Source organism: Chelonoidis abingdonii, chromosome 14 (genome assembly GCF_003597395.2).
Source record: "Chelonoidis abingdonii isolate Lonesome George chromosome 14, CheloAbing_2.0, whole genome shotgun sequence".
Taxonomy (NCBI): Eukaryota; Metazoa; Chordata; order Testudines; family Testudinidae; genus Chelonoidis; species Chelonoidis abingdonii.
The window spans coordinates 9,619,516-9,629,835 of record NC_133782.1 but is presented as its reverse complement, the minus strand read 5'-3'; positions in this window follow the sequence as shown (position 1 = coordinate 9,629,835).

Sequence of the window (10,320 nt, the reverse complement as noted above, 5' to 3'; positions counted from 1 at the left end):
CATTTATCGTAATAATCTTCCACCTTAAGCAAGTTGTGAGGTTTTATTTGTTTGTGGGTGTTTTGCATTCCAAAATGTTGTGGCTACGGCAGTTTATTTTTAAAAAATGCTACTAGAAACTTGTTGCAAAATTTGCTGTGAAGGTGAAAAGCACAATGGCATGGCAATTCTGTTCGCCTGCCTTTTACAAACCATAAAAATACTCAACTGATTCGTCTATCCAGCTCTATTGTTAAATATTAAGCTCTAAACAAAGATGTCTGTCAATAAACATTGCTGCAGTTTGGTACTTTAGACTTGTCAAAAATTGAATACTATTTTTTTTTAAGATACTGCAAGCTACTAGTTGTACACACAATAATGTTTCCAATGGTAAAATTGCCAGTTATGTGCAGTAATTCATTCACTGTCTGTCAGGCATGTCATGTAGCAGAAAGCTAGGTCAGTTGAATTGGTTATTAATGGATCCATTCACAAATAAACATTTAGAATCTAGAATTTGCTTCAGCAGTAAAGATCTGCATCATTTGCCTATGTGGAACTAGCAATGTTTTTATTCCTTTTAACCAATTTATATTTTATGATCTCTAGAAAAGTAACTTAATTTAAAGTTCATGCAATTATTTGTAAATTTCTCACTTTTTGAGAGAGTTATTAAAATTGCAGTTGGCCATAGCAGGACAGAGCTATGCATCACTGAAGAAGTTAGTAATTTACGATGCAGTTGCAACTTCACATTAACATTCTAGACTGTAATGAAGTTTCACATCAAACAAATTCAAGAGCAATTTTATGATTAAATACTTTGATATTGCTATAAAAAGTTTGCATTGCTCTCCAGATTTTCAGCATAGTTATTTTATTTCATGGTGCTTCATTAATCAAACCCACATGAGCATTGTTGGGGCATGTTCTTTCCAGTGCCTGTCTCTGTCAGTGTGTATACACTGAGCACTCTATTCAGAAATTTTAAAGTCATACATGGGAGGTTTTTCTTGCTTAATATCTAGAGGATTGGGTGCAAATGCTGCCGTATTGTCAAGTAGTCAATTTTCTGAGTCAATTGAGACTGACCAAAACCCATGCAGAATTGAAATATGTAAGAGCTGAGTTCTGCTGTTATTCTTCACTGTAATGTACCGCTGCCCAAGCCACTAACAATTTGTGTGACGCTGTACTTCAAATACCTTGAAAAAATATGTCAAAGAATTAGACAGTAAAGCAACACTAATGCCTTTTTGAAAACCAACCTTCACAACTCTTGGTGTTGAAACTATGGCAAATGAAACTCATAACACTTTATAACTTGAGAAATAGGTAATCCATAGTGCAAAGTCTGAATGTCAACATGCAATTCTGCTTATTTTGCACAGCAATGAACATGTAGGCGATAATGTTAGCTATAGGAAAAAATTAGAAATGACTCGTAGTCAACAGCAGCTAGCCTTTTCAATAGTAGTAAAGAAGCTGAATTGAGTAAAAATCTAAACTACACCAGAAGGGCATTAGGAAATATCAAAAAGAGGTGAGGAGGGATAAGGAAGATAAACTCTGTTTTATGTGACTAAGGATGTCTGTCCATGCTATCTAGTATCAACTAAAGGAAAAGGGAAGTGCATCAAAATAACCTACGTGCCTCCGTCATATTTATCATGATATTAGCATCATGGAAAAAAAAATCATTAAGGCCATATATTTTCCATTTATCATCTACTTGTCAGTGAATTCAGTGCCTGATTCTGTGCCATTGATTTCAAGGGGTGCAGGATAAAACCCTGAGTGCACAAAAAGGTGAAGGACTAATACCACCACTATCTTGAGTCAAGGAAGGTGGTTGAACTAGATGATCTCCTGAGGTTTCTTCCAATCCTAATCTTCTATGATTCCCCTCAGAATTTATCAATGCAACTCTGTCATTCACAGCAGAATGCCTGCTTTTTGATTCATAGTTTAAGGCCAGAAGAGACCATTAGGTCATCTAGTCTGTGATCTACAGAAGGTCACATCGTTGAATTTCACCCAGGTTCTCTTGTACTGAGCCCAATAATGTCTGTTTGGCAAAAACTTTTCTTCCAGAAAAGCATCCAGTTTTGAAGTGAAGATTCCAAGAGACGAATAACCCACCACTCTTTTGGTAGCTGGTTCCACTGGTTAATCTCCCTTATTGTAGAAGTTAGGCACACATTTTTAACTTTGAATTTGATCGGCTTCGGCATCAATCCAGTGATTCTTATGTCTTTCTCTGTTTAATTAGTCCTTTAGTCCTCTTTTCTCTCAGTGAAGGTACTTATACCCTGAAATCAAGTCAGTGCTCTGTCTTTTTGATAAGCTGAGCTGATGAAGCAGGGTTCGTCTACACTGCAGTTAGGCCAGCTGTGGGTGTCTGTCAGCTGATTCAGGCTCTCAGGCTTAAGGGGCTGTTTAATTGCTGTGTAGACGCTCGGGCTGGAGCCCGGGCTCTAGAACCTCGCAGAGTGGGAGCGTCCCAGAGCTTGGACTGCAGGCTGAGCCTGAATGTCTACACCACAATTAAACAATCCCTTAGCCTAAGTCTGAGTCAATCGGCATGGGTCAGCCGCGGTGTATAAATGCAATGTAGACAAAACATAACTCTCTCACAGTAAGGCATTTTCTCCAGTCCACAAATCATTGTGTGGCTCTTCTGGACCCATTCTATTTTTCCACATCCTTTTAAAAATGTGGACATCAGAACTATACACAGTATTCCAGTATCAGTCTCACCAATGCTCTACACAGAGGTGAAATCGCCTCCTTACTCCTACTCCCTAGTCCCCTGTTTATATATCCAAGAATGCGTTAGCCCTTTTTGCCACAGCCTTGCACCAGTTCATGTTGAGCTTCTATTCTACCGTAACCCCTAAATCTTTTTCAGAGTCACTTCTTTCCAGGATACAGTCTTCCATTTGGTAGGTATGGCCTGCCTTTCTTATTGCTACAGGTATAACTCTGCATTTTCTTTTAATAGGGCCTGCTTACAAAGCTCTCTGTATGCCCCCAGTCTTCCATCATTTACCATTCTGCCAAACTTTGTCTCATCTGCAGTGATTTTTGTATTTACTTCCAGACAGTGATGAAAATGTTGACTAATGTCAGGCCTAGTGTGGAACCCACTAGAAACAACTCCATTTGATAATGATTCTCCATTGATAATTACTTTCTCAGATCAGTCCATTAACCAGTTCTTAATCCAATTAATTTGTGATGTCTTTCATGGTTTTTTTTCTTCTGAGCAGAGCATGCCAATAGCACTTAACGTTAAGAAAAAATGTGGGGTTAAAAAGTGGGCATCTTATTTTAAGGGTGCCTGGCCTCCCTTTTGCAGAACAGTTTCCACCCACAATATTTGTTCCTGCAAAATGAAAGCAAATTAGCCCCTGCTGGAGGAGGAGAGTAGAAAGAGCACAACATACTCTCACTTGGATAACAAAGTAAGACAGACCATATAAATAGATGGAATTGATTACATAAGATCGATGGCTTGAAACTAGATGTCGTAAAGGTACAAACAACTTCAGGAAATCACTGAGCCCATGACTTCAATGACCCCTGTGACAAACTTCCTACCTTAGCTGTGGTGTATCTCTGATATTGTTAGCACTGTGGCTAGTTCCTGTTGCTATGATAATAATGCGAAGATGAAGCACTGCATTTATCTACATTAAGGATTTAGTTATATAACCTACAGTGATGATAACTCATTGCTCTAACTAGGAGGAGTGGAAGCGTTAACCTTTTTTTTTGCACAGCAAACAGGGAATTAGGTGTGCAACAACCATTAACAATAATGGGAGTCTCCTCCAATTTTCCAGTATCATTTTTTAATTTGGTTTATTAAATAATACTGCACTGTTAAGTAAGTAATGTTAACATTAGCAGGCTGCATCTTCAATAGATAATTTCTTTAACTTTAGAGCTAGATAACTAGTATATTTGACAAGTGCTGTTTATCAGCTGTGATGTAATTGTTTCAGACATTTAAGAGCTATTTGATTAATAATAAACAAGGTCAAAAATATATACTTTATTAATTTAGCATTCTTTAGAATGTTGTACCCTTCTTGCCCACCCACTTTTTGAAAAGGGGAACCAGGAAATCTAGAAAAGAGAAGAAGGAGCCTTAGGGAGATGAGGATAATCTCACAGCACTAGCCCTACAGAAATGTGTCATGCTGTTTGTGAATTCAGTATGGGATTTGTGGGCACTAGGAAGCAAACCTTTATTACACAAACCAAGTGCTCTACATGTCGCACTCCCAGTGTCCTTTGGTGTATGTACAGTGTTCTGAAAAGTTAAAGTGCAAAATTATTCTGCCTAAAGTTTGTGGAGCGGAAGTCACCATGCACGGTGTTTTGGCTCAAGAACTGTTGGCCCTGAGAAGGAGATTATATGTGGCCAGTTCTGGTATCTTGTGGCCAGATATTTTTTTTATGTTCGGGCCATCACACTATAGAATACAAGATATTTATAAAGCAATACTAGGTACCCCTGTTGTCTTTATGCATGTGTTGTATTCTTCCATGCTCCCTCACCAAATTTTGAAGGCACAGAGCCTGAATATCTCTAAAGTACTTATATAGCCCTCATTGCCATAGGGTCTGAGCACCTTACTTGAATGTATTTATCCATGCAACATCCCTGTGAGGTAGAGAAGTGCTATTATCCCCACTTTATAGATGGGGAACTGAGTCAGAGACTAGGTAACTTGATCAAGGTCACACAGCAAGTCTGTGTGGCAGAACAGATAGTTGAACCCAAGTCTCTGAATTATAAAGCTGGAACTCTAGCCAGTGGTCCATCCTTTCTCCTCATCAGATAAATGATTTGTACAAAGTATGGAATATATATATGAACAAGTAAAGGCACCTGCAAATGTTAGCTAGGAACACACATGTAAATACAATTTTGTGCAATTAGATACTGATTTACATATTTAAATGTGGGTTTTCAGGGCACAGGTCCTTGGGCAGGATATGTGACCACAATTTAGGCATCAGTCTTTGAAAACCTGGCACATTTAAAAATTAATGCTCAATGTATTTTCAGTGCAGTAGAGCTACTGAGGTCATTGAGCTCGCTGGCTGCAAATCCCATTAATATCCACATTCTCAGTATTGAGAGGTGTGAAACTGAATTCATCCTTCAAAATTTGTACAAGCTCCTCAGTTGTCTGATGACCAGACACACAGCTGAGTTAGCCTATTAGTAGAGATCCTATTGCAAAGTGATGTGAAGCACCTTTTCAGCTCTAGCCAACAGAGAAAACTTTCCCATTTATGTTACTAGGAGCCTTATATGGTTTGGGGCTGGAAGTTTCTCTTGGACATATTGTTTCACGTTCTAAGTACCTTAGTCTTTGGTGTTACAGTAACAATATCTCCATTATTCATAAAGCCAGATACGTGAAAGGGATATTGGATAGATATTGTTTGATATTTGACATGAATGGCATTTTTTATATTGTATCTTCTAAATTGTAATCAATTTTTCCTGCAGTATCTTGTGGTATGGTACAGAGATGAATATGCATATAAAATATATAAATTCTACAAAGGAAAAATATCCACTTCATGCCCTATTCATAATTCAAACTCATTATCTGTGTTTTTCTTACTTTAAGCTTCTTGCAATTTTAAACTAAAGCTTTCAAGTTTTTTATCCATTTCAGTCACTGTAGCAGGAATTATGTCGACTGTTTAAATAAGTTTTAGTAAGTGAGACTAGCACTGTTTGATAAGTAATATCTGAGTCTCTTAGTAGTGTAAAACCATGAAGGTCTTTAGCTTCCTAGGATCTTCTCTAGATTCCTCCTTAAACATAAGTAGTTGCATTTGCCTTTCTCTGATTCATTAGTAAAGGTTAAACAAACTATGAAAGTTGGTTTCTGGAACATTAGAACAATGGCTGCCACAACAAAAGCCATAGAGGTGATGAAAGCAATGGAAGAATATAATGTCGAAATTTGTGGAGTAAATGAATGTCAACGGTGACAAGCTGCTGAAAATAAATTAAACATTGAAAATAAAGTCATAATATATTCACAGAAGCAAAATGGTTACCACTCAGAGGGAGCAGAATTAATTATTTCCAAAGCAGAAAGATTGCTTATAGACTGGGAGCTAATTAACAGCTGGTTGCTCCGAGCTAAGTTTCAAACACAGTACACGATGATAAGAATTATACAATGTTTTGCACCAAAAGATAACTATAATTATGAACAAAAAGGTCAGTTCTACAGTTGCCGGCAAATTCTGACAATGTGTAAGTGTGACATCTGCTTTGCAAAGGCGGACTTCAGTGCCTGGTTTGGGGATAACAACCGAGTGGGGAGAACAACCAGCAAGCAGGGTTCTGGTTCCCAAAATCAAAATGATGGAAAGACTGATAGAATCAGACCTGGCATCATTGCCCATATTTAGTGGAATACTATTCCCCCATAAATATATCCAGACTGACCATCCATGGATTGTAAAGAAGCTTAGATCAACTCACCAGGATGTCGGAGCAAAGTTGGAAGTGACCACAATACGTGTGGCAAGACAGAAGAATCAAACTTAAAAAACAAAAATTCCAAAAGCACTGGGGAAAAATTAACAGCAAAGGCTAACAGACAAGATGTTACACCAGCAATTTCAAAGTGAACTGAACAGATATCAGATGCTACAATACTTTAGTTTCACAACAAGACATCCATGTTGACATGTCATGGCCCTTTCTGCTGACAGTATCATAGATGCTGCAATAACTGTACGTAGTTTCCAGACAATCAAACCTAAAGACTGGATAAGTGAGGAAATATGGAACTGTGTGAAAGAAAGGAAACAAGCCAAAGGAAACCTCAACTACTCAGACATCTTTTAGAAAAAGAATTTAAAAGATATTTATAGAACAAAGGACAAAGTAGTACAAAGCAGCATGAGAAGAGAAAATAGATGGATAACATGGCCAAAGAAACTGACACTACTGCTCGTATTAGCTCACCAAAGTTGTAACTGGGAAGCTTACATCAGCCAAAGAACCTGTTAGGGTCTTTCCTTGTTTGCTCTTAGCAACACAAAAAAGAGTGATGGCAAGAGCATTTTCATAAGGTGCTAAGCAGACCAACACCACAAGAGACTACAGTATAATTCCCATTATCTGAATTCCCTTCGTCTGAAAATACTAGCTATCCAAATCCACACCGAGTCCCCTGTAAAGCCCTATGTTAGTGAACAGCAGTGCTGTGCATTCAAACACTTGTCATCCAAATTAGTGTGTACTGGATTGATGTTGACAAAGAAATAAAGAACCCACAACTAAACATCATAACATCCCACATCACAAAGAAGTGAAAGGTGCAATAAAAAAGCATTAAAACCTGAGAAGACTACAGATGAAGACCAAGTCACCACAGAAATTTTGACAGCTTGTGATGATGAGACCAGCAATTTAAAATCACCACATTTTTCAGCCAAATATGGGACCAAGGAAGCCTCCAGAGAGAAATGGCTTTAGAGTCAAAAGTGAACCTTCCCTTTCAGTTATAGTCAATGTCTTCTACAGTATCATCTCAAACAGAATAAAGGAAATGATATGAGGCAAGGCTAAAAGGAGGGCAACCTGGAAGATCATGTGTTGACTAGATTTTCATCAGAATAATTATCAGAGAGAGCACTGAATGGCAAGAGTCACTCCAAACTTCACAGATTTATGAAAGCATTTGACTACCTGCATTGTGATTCACTCTGGAACATCCTGAGTATTACAGCATGCCAACAAAAAAAAATATCAAAATGCAGCTTCCACAGTTAAAGTAAATTAGTCTTGAGTGAATGTTTCACCATGGACACTGGTGCCAAACAGGAATGCATTCTCTGTTTGGCATTGCAATTGATTCATTATGAGAAAAAAGTATAGACACATGAGCTATGCAATCACTGTTTTATAAGAGCACACTAGAACAGTGGGTCTCAAAGTCGCTCCACTGCTTGTTCAGGGAAAGCCCCTGGCGGGCTGGGCTGGTTTGTTTACCTGCTGCATCCATGGGTTCGGCTGATCGTGGCTACCATTGGCTGCGGTTTGCCGCTCCAGCCCAATGAGGGCTGTGGGAAGCGGCGCGGGCTGAGGGATGTGCTGACTGCCCTTCCCGCAGCCCCCATTGGCCTGGAGTGGTGAACCGCGGCCAGTGGGAGCCATGATTGGCCGAACCTGCAGACACGGCAGGCAAACAAACCAGCCCAGCCTGCCAGGGGCTTTCTCTGAACAAGCGGCAGACCAGCTTTGAGAACCACTGATGTAAGTGACATTTGATGGATTCAGATTTACTTCATTGGAAACCTCCCAAGTTATCATCCAAGAGGCTTTAATGGAACTCCCTAAGGTAATGCTGTCTCGGGGCTAGGACACTGAACTGGGGATCAGAGCTGCATTCTATTCCTAGTTCTTCCACTGACCTGCTTTGTGACCTTGAGCAAGTCACTTCACCTTTGCCTCTGTTTTCCGGACCATGCTTTGCCTATTTTAAACAGAAAGTAGGAGACAGTACCTGTTCCAAGCTACATGTTTGTGCCTACTCTGTCCTCATCTTCATGTACAAACACTGAATGAAATATTAGTTTTGTGGTTTTATATATTTTATCATTGTTTGAGAATAGAAGGATGACATAAACAAAGAGAATCTAAAACCTCTGCTTGTTAATATAATTTCAAGAATGGAATTAACACACAGCATTAAAAATAATCACATGGAATGAAAATGCAAAATAAAGAGGAACTACTGTTGTGGTTTAACACAGCCCTCCTTAGTACACCCTTTCTAGAGAACTACCAAACAATCAATGAAGAGTCAGTTTGTTTCGGTGAAGCGTACTTTAGTAATCCACTCTTATACAGCAGGAAAACAAATACCCGTTCAGCTTTCAACTCCTGATCTAAATTTATTACAAGAGGGAAATTGTGCCTAAATATCAGTATATTACACATACAATCCATAGAAAAGGCTGCTGCTCTGTCCAGAAATTCTACCTCTTTCTGAAAGTGATTTGGTTCAGAAGATAGACCAACACTGGTGCACGTGCAATCGATGCTGGAACCTGCACCTAGGAACCACCAAACCAAGCATCACTTTCTCCACCTCCTCTTTCCTTGTTGAAGAAATATTTGACAGGGAGTGTGAGATCTGTGAGCCCCGTCAGATCTTCCATGCATCACACCATTGGGTTACACTGTCACAGCCCTTACTCAGGTGTGCAGGAGGGTTAAGCGGGAGTCAGGCCTTCCTTTCTTGCTCAGATTGCAATTGCAGCCATGGTTGGGAGAGCAGGGACTACTCTCCCAATGCTCCTCATAGCATTAGCAAGCAATTAGTTGAGATAGAGGAGGGAAGAGTAGGCAGTGGGGAGAGATGTGTTCTGTCCCCATTAACCCAGCTCACTAGTGGACAGAATGGCTGGTAGGGCACACAATGGAGAGTAAGCTGCTTCACAAAAAAAGGAGTGAAATAACTTCTTCCCTAGAGTAAGAGGGGTACGGGGAGGACTTGTGACGTAGTCCATTCGCTGTTCTGCTTCTGGGGCAGCACAGTTACATGCTGCTCTTACTCAGGGCATACTGCAAAGTGCTGACACAACACTGTGCAAGGTTGCGGAGAATCTCTTGACTAAAACCTGCTGGTCATCACACAAAGGATCGACATCTCCTTTAGTATCCCTAATGACTTTGAAAACAAACCCTGGATTAATCTAAAATCTTTCTGACAGTTCCTTAACCATTACTTTTAAAAGCCATTTTGCTAAGGAAAGTATTTTGACTACCTTTCCTTGTTTATTACAGCTAAGCTCTTTGCCTTCACAGGGGCTATCTGTGCTATACAATACACACGGAAAATAAACATTGTTCTCCAATAGCAACCAACTCCAGATTGTCAGGTAACAGGAATTTAAACTTCCAGAGGAAGATGTTACAGCACATTAGCAAATGGCATAAGAATTCTATATCCAGCTGCCTTTTCCTTATGGACTTGACATCCTCAACAAAGAGGAGACAGAAGGCCAGATTTACATGAGAATGCACTCATGCAAAGAAATTGTCACACTCCTCATCATGGTGCTAAGAACTTAATTCTGGGATCAAATGTGTTGTAGGGTAATCCAAGCAACGTTTAACGCAACTAGAAGTTACTAAAGTTCTAGTCCAAACTCCTAAAGGGGTGTATCCACTCAAACAAATACCAAGTTCATCAGAGCAAAATTTTCTAATTAGAGTCAGTAGTATCTGCATAAATGTGTAATTATATAAACAGCCTGCAAAACACTAATGTCACT